Genomic DNA, 16,204 nt, shown 5'->3' with positions numbered 1-16,204 from the left:
CAAACTGGTCTCTGGGTCACCCCCCTCAACCCTCTACCCCAGTTCTCTGGGGCTGAACCTCTTCTCTGACTAGGGTAACAGGCTCTGTCTCCTTTCTCTGCTCCCCCACCCCTCCCCATCTCTCCTTGCCTGCTGCAGGAGACCCAGTCCCAGGGACGAAAGGAATGTGTGTGATGGGCAACACCAAGGGACCTCAGCTGCCCTCCCCCCGACAAGAGCCCCCGGGGGACAGAGGCCAGCTGGAGCTTGCTTATGGTAAGGGGGGGTTCTGGAGCTTTGGCTCTATTTGGGGGGTGAGGTCAGAGCTTTTGCTCCTGGCTCTGCAAGGGAAGGGGTGCTGGGCATCAGTGGGGTCCACTGCCTTTGGGGATGAGGGGTAGCATCTGCCCTCAGGCCACAGCATTGACAGGTCAGGGTCAGGAGGGGAGTGGAAAGACACACCCATGAGTACTGACCCCCAGCTGGACGGGGCCCCCTGCTGACTCTAGCCCTTGAGCGTGGCCATGTCTGCTTTCCCTGTGTGATGGCGCCCCCCATAAGGCTTTATGGAAATATGCTTATGAATATATATGGCATAACTGGAATCTGTTCTGTGCTACATATGCCATGTAACATATCTATGTAAGGTTATGATCTACTGAATCTATTAATCCTATTTGTATGCCTGTATCATTTTTGTATTCAAAGTTATGAATATTACCCGTGTACTGGCTTGATTTCTAAATAACCTTAGTACAGCATTTGGTCAGTTCCTGGAGAAAGGAATTCACAAAGTTAAGTGCCCAATCAAGAAGCACTTAAGGAACAATAAAAGCAACAAAGAGTCCTGTGGCACCTTATAGACTAACAGATGTATTGGAGCATAACCTTTCGTGGGTGAGCATGGCTACCCCTCTGATATTTAAGGAACAATGCATCTTGGAATGCTCCAATCCACATAAGAAGTCTTCCTGGAGACATTCAAGATACCATGTGGGCAATGCCTTCTGCCTGTAAAAACTGTGAATCATGCATGGACATGTGACTTGCCCAGGCGACTCCAGAACTCCATTGTGGAGCTGGACTTTGCATAGGAGAGAGGAGGGGGTCTCCACCCACAAGAGAAAGTCTATTTAAGCCCGTGGGAGACCCCTCCATTTTGTCTTCAGCTGGCTAAAGAGAGAGCTTCTCCACTCCAAGGATATCTGAAAGAAACTGGAACAAAGAACGATAACCATGGGGAGGTGAGTGATTGCTGGACCCAGACTAGAAAGAGACTAGTCTGTAAAAGGAAGCTTACTGGTGAGGTTTTTATCTGTACTCGCTTGTATTACTGTATTAGACTTAGATTTGCGTGTTTTATTTCATTTTACTTGGTAATTCACTTTGTTCTGTCTGTTACTACTTGGAATCACTTAAATCCTACTTCCTGTATTTAATCAAATTACTTTTTACTTATTAATTAACCGAGAGTATGTATTAATGCCTGGGGGGGAGGGGACAAACAGCTGTGCATATCTCTCTATCAGTGTTATAGAGGGTGAACAATTTATGAGTTTACATCTGTATAAGCGTTATACAGGGTAAAACGGATTTATTTGGGTTTAGACCCCACTGGGAGTTGGGCATCTGAGTGTTAAAGATAAGAACACTTCTGTAAGCTGCTTTCAGTCAAGCCTACAGCTGTTAGGGGACGTGGTTCAGACCTGGGGTGGGTTTGCAGAAGGCCAGTGAGTCTGGCTCAAACCAGGCAGGGCACTGAAGTCCTAAGCTGACAGGGCAGGAAAGCAGGAGCAGAGGTAGTCTTGGCACATCAGTTGGCAGCTCCCAAGGGGGTTTCTGTGATCTAACCCGTCACACCCTGCACAGGTTCTGTCAGGCAGAGCCAGTGGCCAGGACCAGTGGACAGGGCTGTGTGCCCTGGAGCTGCGCTGAAGGGTTGGGTCAGGAGTCGAGTGTAAAGATGCACTGAGAGTACTGGCCCCTGCCCTCCCAAATATAGAAGTCAAACTACACCTATGTTTAGCACCTTATTTATTTTGCATGATGTGTGTAGCTTATGTTGTCATCTTTGTAATTGCAGCATCCAGATGCTACACAGATTAATAAATAAATACGTACCCATGACAGCAGTTACAGATTTGGATTTTTGCATTCACCATGGGGCTGATCCTGCGCAGGGCTATGCACCACTACTCTGAGTGTAACCCTACAGTGAGCGGCTTACATTACATTTCTGGCAGGCAGGATATTCTGCTTGCTGCCAGCTGCCCTGGGCTGTGCCAGGCTTACTTGCTTGGGAGGAGGGTGTCCTAATTCCCTAACTGTTCTAGCCCCCTGCACACACATGCCATGGTTCTCTGCAGACTTAGCACCCTCTGAGCTGTGAAACTGGTACTATAGCTTGTATTTCCTCTTCAGGCCCCTAGGTGGAAGAACCACCATAATATGCTGCTGAAAGATGTAATTTCAACCCACTAGAAGATCAACTTTTAGTATTGCTTTGAATAAAAATACAGCACCGTTCCGCCTGAAGGATTAAATACTTCACTGCAGCTCTTCGGCCTTCTCAGGGCTCAGAACACAACTTGGCCATCTTCATGATAGTCCCCAGCTATAGAGCCTGATCTAGCAAATTGTGCTTGTGACGGTGCCCCTCATAAGGCTTTATGGAAATATTTTTATGAATGTGTATATGAAATAACTGGAATATGTTTTATGCTACATATGCCATGTAACATAACTCTGTAAAGGTTATGATCTACTGAATCTATTAATCCTATTTATATGCATGTATCATTTTTGTATTTGAAGTTATGAATATTGGCTGTGTACTGGCTTGATTTTTAAATAGCTTTTGTAAAGTATTTGGTCAGCTTCTTGAGAAAGGAATGTGCAAATTAAGTACCCAAATTAAGCACTTAAGGGACAATGAATCTTGGAAGGCTCCAATCCACAAAAGAAGTCTACATGAGGTTGTTCAAGGTAGCATGTGAGCAATGGCTGCTGCTTGTAAAAACTGAGTCATGCATGGACATGTGACTTGCCCACGTGACTCCAAAACTCCATCTTGGAGCTGGACTTTGCATAGGAGAGAGGAGGGGGTCTCCACCCACAAGAGAAAGTTTATTTAAGCCTGTGGGAGACCCCTCCATTTTGTCTTCAGCTGGCTAAAGAGAGAGCCTCTCCATCCCCAAGGTTATCTGAAAGAAACTGGAACAAAGGACAGTAACTACAGGGGGTGTGAATGATTGCTGGACCCAGACTAGAAGGAGACTAGTCTGTAAAAGGAAACTTACTGGAACTGGTGAGGTTTTATCTCTATTCAGTTTTCTTAGACATAGACTTACGTGTTCTATTTTATTTTGCTTGGTAATTCACTTCGTTCTGTCTGCTATTACTTGGAACCACTTAAATCCTACTTTCTGCATTTAATAAAATCACTTTTTACTTATTAATTAATCCAGAGTATGCATTAATGTGCATATCTCTCTATCTAGAGGGCAAACAATTTATGAGTTTACCCTGTATAAGCTTTATACAGGGTAAAATGGATTTATTTGGGGTTTGGACCCCAATGGGAGTTGAGCATGAGTGTTAAAGACAGGAACACTTCTTAAATGGCTTTCAGTTAAGTCTGCAGCTTTGGGGCACATGATTCAGAACCTGGGTCTGTGTTGGAGCAGACTGGCGTGTCTGGCTCAACAAGACAGGGTGCTGGAGTCCCAAGCTGGCAGGGAAAGCAGGGGCGGAAGTAGTCTTGGCACATCAGTTGGCAGTTCCCAAGGGGGTTTCTGTTCTCCAACCCGTCACAGTGCTCGTGTAAGGATTTCTCACATGAGCCAGGCCAGTAGGCTCTGGTCCATAGTCATTACATCCCACTGAAATTCTGCTCATGGTTTCACAGTTATGTGCCCATTAAAATAAAACCACCATTGTTAGAAGTGTGTTGTCAGTTCCTTTGCAGCAGGACCACTTTTAGAGTAGTCAGAGAGCTTGTGAGAAGCTTGAGCAAGAAAATTCTAGGTACCATTCTCAATTATTAGGAATGGGTGAATCCCTAAAAAGCTGGGCCCTCATTCTGCAACCCTTACATTGAACAGTTCCTCTGAAGTCCACGTGAGTGTTATTATTCAGTATGCTTCTGAGTCACGGAACTGGGGGCTTAGAGTGAGTCTTACAGTCTAGAACTAAACGCTGATTTTTCAAAGAAATAAATAGCCAAAATGTATATAGAGATCACAGACTCTTTGAGACAGGGACTGTCTTCTTATTATATGTGTGTATAGTGCTTAGCACAGTGGGCCTCTGATCCACAACTGGTGCATGTAAGTGCTACTGCAACTGAAAAAATTAACATGCATAAATTCTGTTTCACTTATGTTCATGTCCCTCTGAGGGAAATGACATTCACATGAAGCAAAACCATACAGTGATGTTAATTGCAGAAAGTGGTCTTAAAACTGGAGAGACAGAGATAGGACACACAAAACAAATACTCTATTCTATATAGGTTCTTAAAACCTCATCAACATAGTATCTGAGCACCTTCCAGTAGTGCATTAAGCAACTACTCATCTGTCATGTGTTGTTTGTTTTCTCATCCTCTCCCCCGGGGGAGGATGGATGTAGGAATAAAGTAGGAATGGACGCATTTTGCTCCTTCGTTTGCCAGAACGATTTCAGGTTCACTGTACCAGTTCTTGCAAAGCTGCCTGACTTGTTTTAGAATCAATAAGGTGTGCAGATTTCGTTATTAACGGGATGAGGAGGTACAGACTTAAGAGCAGGTGCAAACACTCTAGACCAGGGATCGGCAACGTTCCGCATGCAGCTCGCCAGGGTAAGCACCCTGGCGGGCTGGGCCAGTTTATTTACCTGCTGACGCGGCAGGTTCGGCCGATCGCGGCCCCCACTCGCTGCGGTTCGCCATCCCGGGCCAATGGGGGCGGCGGGAAGTGGAGCAGGCCGAGGGATGTACTGGCTATGGCTTCCCGCCGCCCCCATTGGCCTGGGACGGCAAACCGCGGCCAGTGGGGGCCACGATCGGCCGAACCTGCCGCATCAGCAGGTAAATAAACTGGCCCGGCCCGCCAGGGTGCTTACCCTGGTGAGCCGCGTGCTGAATGTTGCCGACCCCTGCTCTAGACTCTAGAAGGACTGATTTGTTTGGTGGTGTTTGCCAAACTTAGAATACTGAAAGAAATTAAGCTTTCTGTCAAAAGTCAATAAGGACAAGTGCAAAGTATTCCACTAAGGAAGGAACGATCAGTTGCACACATATAATATGGGAAATAACTGCCTAGGAAGAAGTACTGCAGAAAGGGATCTGGGGGCCATAGTGGACCACAAGCTGAATATGAGTCAACAGTGTAACACTGTGGCAAAAAAAAACCCTAAACATCATTGTGGGATGTATTAGCAGGAGTGTTGCAAGCAAGACACAAAAAATAGTTCTTCTGCTCTACTCTGTGCTGATTAGGCCTCATCTGGAGAATTGTGTCCAGTTTTGGGCACCACATTTCAGGAAAGATGTGGAGAAATTGGAGAAAGTCTAGAGAAGAGCAACAAAAATGATTAAAGGTCTAGAAAACATGACCTCTGAGGGAAGATTGAAAAAATTGGGTTTATTTAGTCTGGAGAAGAGAAGACTGACATAACCGTTTTCAAGTACATAAAAGGTTGTTATAAGTAGGAGGGAGAAAAAATGTTCTTAACCTCTGAGGATAGGACAAGAAGCAATGAGCTTAAATTGCAGCAAGGGAGGTTTAGGTTGGACATTAGGAAAAAATTCCTAACTGTCAGGGTGGTTAAAGCCTGGAATAAATTGCCTAGGGAGGTTGTGGAATCTCCATTACTGCAATTTATTAAGAACAAGTTAGACAAACACGTGTAAGGGATGGTCTAGATAATACTTAGTCCTGCCATGAGGGCAGGGGACTGGAGTAGATGACCTCTTGAGGCCCCTTCCAGTCCTACGAGTCTATGATTCTTTCTTTCTTTCTTTCTTATAATGAAGCAGGAAAGTACTGTGAAGTGTAGCCAAATTCTCTTGTTATCTGACACCCTTTTTTACTTCTAGGCAGAAGAAACTGAGGAGCACACGCACAAAGGGCCTGCAGACTTGAGAACATACACAAGAGGAGTGAAAACAAGGATACAAATGGCCATGGGGGATAATTTATTCCATTCAAATTGTATTACATTTGGGGGAGCTGGGAAGACAGAACTTAGGGAGTCCATTCTCCCAGTGTTCCCACTGGCCATGTGAACTTGAGGCACCTAGATGAGGAAGTTGGCCAGTGCTTCTAGCAGCACAGACTACCCCAAAAAGGGCATACGGGGGCATGATGAGGCAGTGCTAGCTGTCATGACTCCTAGCACACTCTGGCCAGTGGGTGTGCAACTGCACTGGGAAGAAGCACATAAAATTTCTGCTCTACAGCTGTCTGCGAGGCCACCAGTGAGCATGGAGGAATTATGCATGCTCCTTTGCAGGCATAATATGTATATGATCCCAGTCTATCCTCACTGAGTCATCTTCTTGGAGTCTTATTATGGCTGTTTATGTAGCACCCCCAAGTGTTTTATGTGCACAGTCAAATAATACGTTGTACATACAAAAACTATGGTAAAATAATGTGATTTAGGTTGCAAAGTCAAGCATTTGAAAGTTAAGAAATACCAGATTTATGGCTGCCCACAGAACTGTCATTCAGCCCCCTTTGTGCATCCAACCTGGGCTTCGAATGAGGCTGGGGTTCTGTGGAAAATATAATACGTGATCATGTAATTAAAGGCTAGATCATGATGCATACCCACAAGGGGGCTGAATTAATGTCACCCATGCAGCTGTAAAGCTGGCATTGCTTAACTTTCGAGTGCTTGACTTTGCCACCTAAATCACATTCTTTCAGCATAGTTTTTGTGTGTGATTTCCTACGTTTTTCTAAAGGACTAAGGTAAAAACATTTGTAACCCTTCTGCCAGGTGAAGCCAGCAGCAACCAAGGCCAGGTTCAATATCTAGGGGTTCCTTTCCATCGATATAACACAGAACCGGCTGGAGCCCCCACCCAGTAACCTGGGAAAATTACACACCACTGCTGGGCACCTCTGAGAGGCAATACTTCCCCACTTGCAAGCAGAGCCTGAGTATAGAAAAGAAACTTTTAGTAAAAGGAGGGAAGTAACTCGGCATTAATTTTGGAAAACACTGCAAACAGGGTTCATAAACAAAAACCATGAGCAAAGGACCCACCCCAAAGTAAGTTGGACAGAGTCCTTTCCCCCTCAGGTTCTTAAGTCTAGCAACCCAAAAGTCCCTTTAAGGTGCCCGTCCCGTCTCTGCACCCCACTCACATTTGCTGTCCTTGGTCACCTCAGACCCAGAGTTCAGAGGTGCATCTGCAGAGTTCACCTTCCACCTGGGAGGAGTGGGGGAAGGGGGGATAGGGAAACCTTACTCACTCCACTGCTTGGGCACTCGCTCGCCACCTCTCTCTGCCAGCTGATTGCTCCATGTCTCTCTGCAGGGCTCTACTCTGGCCCTCTCCACCAGCCGCCCTGCTGGCCGCTTGCTGCGCCTCTCCTCCAGTTGTCCTGGCCGCTTGCTGTTCCTCTCCTCCAGCCGTCTTTCTGGCCACTTGCAGGCATTGTGGGCACTCCTGCTCCATGTGATGGGGAGGGATTCTGGAGGGAAGGCTAGCTTGCTGTCTCCACTCCCTCATGCTACAGGTGCTTGGGGCAGCTCACACACATTCTCAGTGCACTGTGGGAACAGCATGAACCCAGCCTTGGAATCGTCAATGAACTGGGCATGTGGCCAAACGTTTCTTGCACACTGGAAGTGAGAGAAGAGAAACAATGAAGATGAGTTAAACACTCACCCAAAGCTGAATGGCTTTTCACTGGACAAAGAAAAGGTATTTCTCTAGCCTGAGCAGACTTCCCCTGCCTAGTATCAAAGGTCTGCTGCAAACAATGGAGGTGTGAAGGCTTCTCTCAGAAAAGGTCACAAGAATACTTTGCAATGGAAAGAGCTAGGCCACCCAAATGCAGAGGTCACTGTCAGTGCCCACCTAAGATCTACATTTATTCTGGTTTAGAAAAATGAAGAAAAGGAAATATGAAGATGTGCTCTCATATGTTTCGTTAATATAGGCACTCAGGGCCGGTGCAACCCATTAGGCAACCTAGGCAGTCGCCTAGGGCGCTAGCATTTGGGGGGCGGAATTTCGGGTCCTTCAGCGGCGGCTAGATCTTCAGCTGCCCCGGTTGTCGTTGGCATTTAGGCGGAGGGAGCTGGGGCAGGGGGGCGCAGGGATGGCCGCCTGCAGCAAGTAAGGGGGGAGGCGGCATGCAGGGGAACCGCTCCTTGCCCCAGCTCACCTCTGCTCCGCCTCCTCCCCTGAGCACGCTGTCCCGCTCTGTTTCTTTCCCTCCCAGGCTTGCGGCACCAAACAGCTGATTGGCGCCACAAGCCTGGGAGGCGGGAGAAGTGGCGCAGCGACGGTGTGCTCGGGAAGGAGGTGGAGCAGAGGTGAGCTGGGGCGGGGAGCTGCCGCATGGCTCGGGCTGGGGGGAGCTGCCACGGGGGGGGGCATCTCAGGGCAGGGGAGGTGGGGAGCTGCCGCAGGGGGGTGGGGGGCGCGCCTTGGGGCGCGAAACATCCTTGCTCCCTCCCTGTAGGCACTTCCATGTCCATGCATCTCTGAAGTCAAATCTTGAATCAAATAATATTTCACAGGAAGTGTTTAAAAACAAAAAGTCTCTTTTGGCAATGAAATATCATTGCATAAATATCACAAACTTCCCCTAGCCCAGGGCCTATTGTGACAATCTTTCTATGCTACTTGGCATTCTGTGCTCTGTATTCCAGCGCTGGGTGATCAGAACAGAACGACTTTGTGAGGTTTTACATCACGGGTATAGTGGAGGTGAAGCAAGTTTTCTCCTCCACCATAACACTTATGAAGTCCCAACCAGTGTAGGCAAAGGATAGCTTGGAAAATCTGGGCTGCCTTTGCTCAGACAGACAGCTGAATATTTCTTGCTGCAAAGAATGTTCCCTCTTCTTTGAGGACAATAGCGACTGGATCCAGACCAAACGGACTGCTTCAGCCCAAACAGGCACTGTTGAAGGACCAGAACACTAACAGGCTAATCTTTTCATTAGGAATAGCGACTGGATCCAGACCAAACGGACTGCTTCAGTAGTAGCAGAGCTTTTTGAGAGGTTGTGGAGGGGGAGAGGAGGAAGAAATACAATGGGAGAGAGTCTCACACACACACTGCCTCTTTTTCACTGAGTACAAGGTGTAATTGTGCCCTAAAATCCCAGTTCTGGCTGGGAGAGAATTTCCCCAGTGCAGACACTGTAGCAAACAGCCATACGTGACCCCATCAGAAGCCCAGAAGCCCTTGGTATAGGGGGCATGCTGAGGATGGGGCTGTGGTATATATATATATATATATATATATATATATATATATATATATATATATATATATATATATATGGCACTGCCTGGAATCTCTGCAGCTCTGGGACTGGGACTCAGGACGGAGTCTGCCATAACTTAGACCAGGACTCAAGGCTAGTCTAAGTTCTGCAGAGCAGCATAAGATTGAGAGGGCACAAAGGTGTCTTAAAAGCCACCTTAGAGGTACAGCATGGATGCTCACCCAGTGTCTTTTCTGATTTAGTTTCCACCAGTCTGGCTTGTTAAAGGCTAAAGCTGTAGATATGCTGGGAGAACTACCGTTTCTGACCTGCAAATTGGACCTTCAGCTATCTGGGCTGGTTAAATCTGTTGAGAGGTATGGGGCTCCGTGTTTCGGAGATTGTCAACTCTTTCCTTTGTAGGCCAAGGTGCTATCTTTGCTCAAGTGGCCTTTGGTTAGGCCTTCACTCAAGATAGAGCTGACAATCTCACTATCAGAATGTTCTGATTCTAGCCATTCTGTTTAGAAAAGGTTATTGAGAAAGTAGCAACAAAGCCACTCAGGTTTCTTTTGGAGACTGCTGTGTTCCTTGACCTTTTCCAGAGGGAAGCTTTGAGCTGGCTTTTTGTCCATGGTGGGGTTTGTTCATTAGTGTTGTACATTGCCAGCCCACATGCTCAGATAATACGATGGAGATTTTTTAAATACATACAAAAAGGAATGTCTGACACATCCATGTGTAGATCTGCAGATCATGTATGCATTTTCCAAGAGTCTTTTTTTAAAAATGGTTCAATCTTTCCAGATCCTGGATTTAAAAAGGAAAATAGTTATTTTACTATCATTCAACAGCTTTGAAGTTGCATTGAACAGCGAAGAAAGCCAAATAGTTAATTCTTCACTAATCTTTTAAATATCCACAAAAGCACATTGCACTCACACACTTTTAAGCCTGGTTCTTTAGAAGCTGTATGTCTTCCTCTAACTCTTCTTTTAGGTTTGCAGCTTCATCAGATCTGAACAGAAGCCTGTAATACTTCTTTCCGCGGTGACTATCTTTCTGGGAGGCGTGGAGTGGGATGTTTTTTACATAATAAAGCAGTCATCTGGATTGAATTGCAGATATCTAATCCTCACACAAACTACTCTTGTTTGGTTTTGTGAAATGAACAAAGACATCAATTTAGACATGCTCAGGACTGGATTTAGGCATCCCTCAGACCTCCTGATCATACCAATGATTAACCAATGTGCCTTGGTCACTTTAACACAAAGGGGAAACTTCGAATAAAAAACTCTTTTTCACGAAGGTATGAATAGTAGTTTTCTGATATTCATCTTATATGTATATAAAGAAGAGAACTAAGTCAGCAGTAGAACAGCCTTAGACTTCCTTATTATACATTGGTTCATAAATTACAAAACCATCTTGCACCAATGATTCTATGATTCAATCTGAATCTACTTGCTCTGTCTTTTCTCCAAAACTGTGACACTGAAATATTAATTTTTGCTAAACAAAAGTTGTAAACACCAGAGAGGATGAAGTTAGGGTCCAATTCTGCTTTTAGAATCATAGAATACCAGGGTTGGAAGGGACCTCAGGAGGTCATATAGTCCAACCCCCTGCTCAAAGCAGGACCAATCCCCAACTAAATCATCCCAGCCAGGGCTTTGTCAAGCCTGACCTTAAAAACCTCTAAGGAAGGAGATTCCACCACCTCCCTAGGTAACCCATTCCAGTACTTCATCACTCTCCTTGTGAAAAAGGTTTTCCTAATATCCAACCTAAACCTCCCCCACTGCAACTTGAGACCATTACTCCTTGTTCTGTCATCTGCTACCACTGAGAACAGTCTAGATACATCCTCTTTGGAACCCCCTTTCATGTAGTTGAAAGCAGCTATCAAATCCCACCCCATTCTTCTCTTCTGCAGACTAAACAATCCCAGTTCCCTCACTCTCTCCTCATAAGTCATGTCCCCCAGCCCCCTAATCATTTTTGTCGCCCTCTGCTGGACGTTTTTTCCACATCCTTCTTGTAGTGTGGGGCCCAAAACTGGACACAATACTTCAGATGAGGCCTCACCAATGTCGAATAGAGGGGAACAATTACGTCCCTCGATCTGCTGACAATGCTCCTACTTATACAGCCCAAAATGCTGTTAGCCTTCTTGGCAAAAAGGGCACACACTCATATCCAGCTTCTCATCCACTGTAACCCCTCGGTCCTTTTCCGCAGAACTGCTGCCTAGCCATTTGGTCCCTAATCCGTAGCAGTGCATGGGATTCTTCCGTCCTAAGTGCAGGACTCTACACTTGTCCTTGTTGAACCTCATCAGATTTCTTTTGGCCCAATCCTCTAATTTGTCTAGGTTCCTCTGTATCTTATCCCTACCCTCCCGCGTATCTACCACTCCTCCCAGTTTAGTGCCATCTGCAAACTTTCTGAGGGTGCAGTCCATGCCATCCTCCAGATCATTAATGAAGATATTGAACAAAACTGGCCCCAGGACCGACCCTTGGGGCACTCCGCTTGATACCGGCTGCCAACTAGACATGGAGCCATTGATCACTACCCATTGAACCCGATGATCTAGCCAGTTTTCTGTCCACCTTATAGTCCATTCATCCAGCCCATACTTCTTTAACTTGCTGGCAAGAATACTCTGGGAGATCATATCAAAAGTTTTGCTAAAGTGAAGGAATAACATGTCCACTGCTTTCCTCTCATCCACAGAGCCAGTTATCTCATCATAGAAGGCAATTAGGTTAGTCAGGCATGAATTACCCTTGGTGAATCCATGCTGACTGTTCCTGATCACTTTCCTCTCCTCTAAGTGCTTCAGAATTGATTCCTTGAGGACCTGCTCCATGATTTTTCCAGGGACTGAGGTGAGGCTGACTGGCCTGTAGTTCCCCGGATCCTCCTCCTTCCCTTTTTTAAAGATGGGCACTACATTAGCCTTTTTCCAGTCATCCGGGACCTCCCCCAATCGCCATGAGTTTTCAAAGATAATGGCCAATGGCTCTGCAATCACATCCACCAACTCCTTTAGCACCCTCGGATGCAGTGCATCTGGCCCCATGGACTTGTGCTCGTCCAGCTTTTCTAAATAGTCCTGAACCACTTCTTTCTCCACAGAGAGCTGGTCACCTCCTCCCCATGCTGTGCTGCCCAGTGCAGTAGTCTGGGAGCTGCCCTTGTTCGTGAAGACAGAGGCAAAAAAAGCATTGAGTACATTAGCTTTTTCCACATCCTCTGTCAGTAGGTTGCCTCCCTCATTCAGTAAGGGGCCCACACTTTCCTTGACTTTCTTCTTGTTGCTAACATACCTGAAGAAACCCTTCTTGTTACTCTTAACATCTCTTACTAGCTGCAACTCCAAGTGTGATTTGGCCTTCCTAATTTCACTCCTGCATGCCTGAGCAATATTTTTATACTCCTCCCTGGTCATTTGTCCAATCTTCCACTTCTTATAAGCTTCTTTTTTGTGTTTAAGATCAGCAAGGATTTCACTGTTAAGCCAAGCTGGTCGCCTGCCATATTTACTATTCTTTCTAAATATCGGGATGTTCCTGCAACCTCAGTAAGGATTCTTTAAAATACAGCCAGCTCTCCTGGACTCCTTTCCCCCTCATGTTATTCTCCCAGGGGATCCTGCCCATCAGTTCCCTGAGGGAGTCAAAGTCTGCTTTTCTGAAGTCCAGGGTCCGTATTCTGCTGCTCTCCTTTCTTCCTTGTGTCAGGATCCTGAACTCGACCATCTCATGGTCACTGCCTCCCAGGTTCCCATCCACTTGTGCTTCCCCTACTGATTCTTCCCTGTTTGTGAGCAGCAGGTGAAGAAGAGCTCTGCCCCTAATTGCACCAGGAAATTTTCCGCTACACTTTTCAAAAACTTCCTGGATTGTCTGTGCACTGCTGTATTGCTCTCCCAGCAGATATCAGGGTGATTCAAGTCTTCCATGAGAACCAGGGTCTGTGATCTAGTAACTTCAGTTGCTTGCTGGAAGAAAGCCTCGTCCACCTCATCCCCCTGGTAGGGTGGTCTATAGCAGACTCCCACCACGACATCACCCTTGTTGCTTACAATTCTAAACTTAATCCAGAGTCTCTCAGGTTTTTCTGAAGTTTCATACCAGAGCTCTGAGCAGTCATACTGCTCTCTTACATACAATGCAACTCCCCCACCTTTTTTGCCCTGCCTGTCCATCCTGAACAGTTTATATCCATCCATGACAGTAGTCCAGTCATGTGAGTTATCCCACCAAGTCTCTGTTATTCCTATACAATTATAGGACCATTATAATTCCTTGACTGTGCCAGAACTTCAAGTTCTCCCTGCTTGTTTCCCAGGCTTCTTGCATTTGTGTATAGGCACTTAAGATAACTCACTGATCATCCTGCTTTCTCAGTATGAGGCAGAAGTCCTCCCCTCTTGTGCTCTCCTGCTCATGCTTCCTCCCAGCATCCCACTTCCCCACTTACCTCAGGGCTTTCGTCTCCTTCCCCCGGTGAACCTAGTTTAAAGCCCTCCTCACTAGGTTAGCCAGCCTGCTTGCAAAGATACTCTTCCCTCTCTTTGTTAGTGGAGCCCGTCTCTGCCTAGCACTCCTCCTTCTTGGAATACCATCCCATGGTCAAAGAATCCAAAGTCTTCTCTCCGACGCCACCTGCGTAGCCATTTGTTGACTCCCATGATTCGACAGTCTCTACCCGGGCCTTTTCCTTCCACAGGGAGGATGGATGAGAACACCACTTGCACCTCAAACTCCTTTATCCTTTTTCCCAGAGCCACGTAGTCTGCAGTGATCCAAGGTCATTCTTGGCAGTATCATTGGTGCCCATGTGGAGAAGCAGGAAGGGGTAGCAATCCGAGGGCTTGATGAGTCTCGGCAGTCCCTCCGTCACATCATGAATCCTAGCTCCTGGCGAACAGGAGACTTCTCAGTTTTCCCGGTCGGGACAGCAGATAGATGACTCAGTCCCCCTGAGGAGGGAGTCCCCGACCACCACCATCCGCCTCCTTCTCTTGAGAGCGGTGATCGTGGAACCCCCATCCCTAGGACAGTGCATCTCATACCTTCCAATCAGTAGAGTCTCCTTCTGCTCCCTTCCCTCAGATGTATCATCTACTCTACTCTCCGCATTAGTACTGTGGAGAGAACATGAAAACGGTTGCTCACCTGTATCTGCATTGCTGGTACATGGACACTCCTCTTTCTTCTTCTGGTGGTCACATGCTGCCAAATTTCTTCACCGTCTTTCTGTCCCCGCTGCACAGCCTGCTCTGATTATGTTGTGCCCGTAGAAGTATATCCTGACGTCTGTCCAGGAAATCTTCATTTTCTCTTATGCAACGCAGGGTCGATACTTGCTTCTCCAGACCTTGAACTGTCTCTTTCAATATGGAGACCAGCTTGCACTTTGTACAGACAAAGTCACTTCTGTCCTGTGTAAGAAAGACAAACATGGCACATCCTGTGCAGGTCACAACAGCTGATCGCTCACCATCCATATCCCCTTCCTTCTAAGAGCTTCCTCAGCTGTTGCAGTAACTACTCAGAGACGCCTGCAAGATGAAAGCCTCAGTGGGCTCTACCCAGGCGAACTCCCAGGCAAACTCGCTCTGTTCATCGCTCAGCTGGTTCGCCTTTTTATACCAGTCAGGCCCACTCAAGGTCTACCTGGAACAAAGCACTCCCAATTCACACTGTTCAAACAATCAAGCACATGGTCAAACTGACAAACTGTCCTCGCAACAGACACTCAGATACTCACCAACACAGCCCCCCTAATGCAGCACTTAGCGTACCTCCTCTTGGACAGCTCCCAGGCAAACTCCCGCTGTTAGCCTCTTTTTAAGGTTCCACCCCACAAATGGGGCATTTGGGCTAATATTTGCAAGGACAGCATAAACTATTTGACATATTGCCCTTGCTTTTCTCAAGGTCTGCTCTAGAATGTCTCATTACAGGAAGGGTGAATATTTTGCTACCCAAATATTGAGGTTATAACTCGGGGCCACATGGTGCCCTTTTGAACTGCATGGACTTAGACGCCTAACTTTAGATTCCCCTTTTCTTAAAATCTTGGCTCTGGTGATAAAAGGCTCTAATAATATGATGGGAGGAGGCATAACCTGTTGAATGCTTGGGAAACAATGTAAAGTAGCAATTCTGGAACTAATCTTCCACCTGAACGCAGGGCTATGTAGTGTCTTGCTTTTGGTAGGGCCAGGTAGGTTTCACTTCTTTATTGCATACTCTCAGTCATCACTAAATGCTAAACTAAGCAAACAGAAGGATCATAGACATGTAGGACTGGAACAGACGAGAGGTCATCTAGCTCAGTCTCTGCACTCATGGCAGATTACTAAGTATTATCTAGACCATATCTGAGAGGTGTTTGTCCAACCTGCTCTTAAAAATCTCCAATGATGGAGATTCTACCACCTCCCTATGCAATTTATTCCAGTGCTTAACCACCCTGACAGTTAGGAAGGTTTTCTTAATATCCAACCTAAACTGCCCTTGATGCCAGATTTCTAGCCAGATTTTTCCAGTCCTTTGTTCTTGTAGAATCCAAAGTGGCTGGAACATTAGACTGGAAGAGTTTGCAACAGAAACAGTATGCAGCATTCTTGGTTTCTGAGTACATAAGCCATGGCCTCTCCACTTTGTCACGACTGGGGATTTCACGCCAGTAATGTGTTGGATGGAAACTTCTATTTTCATTGTCTTGGAGGAACATGAAGTTTTTCACTTGCTGTGGC

The sequence above is a fragment of the Malaclemys terrapin genome, chromosome 1, assembly GCF_027887155.1.
Source record: "Malaclemys terrapin pileata isolate rMalTer1 chromosome 1, rMalTer1.hap1, whole genome shotgun sequence".
Classification (NCBI taxonomy): domain Eukaryota; kingdom Metazoa; phylum Chordata; order Testudines; family Emydidae; genus Malaclemys; species Malaclemys terrapin.
The sequence above is the reverse complement of the archived record's forward strand: the minus strand, read 5'-3'. Positions refer to the sequence as shown.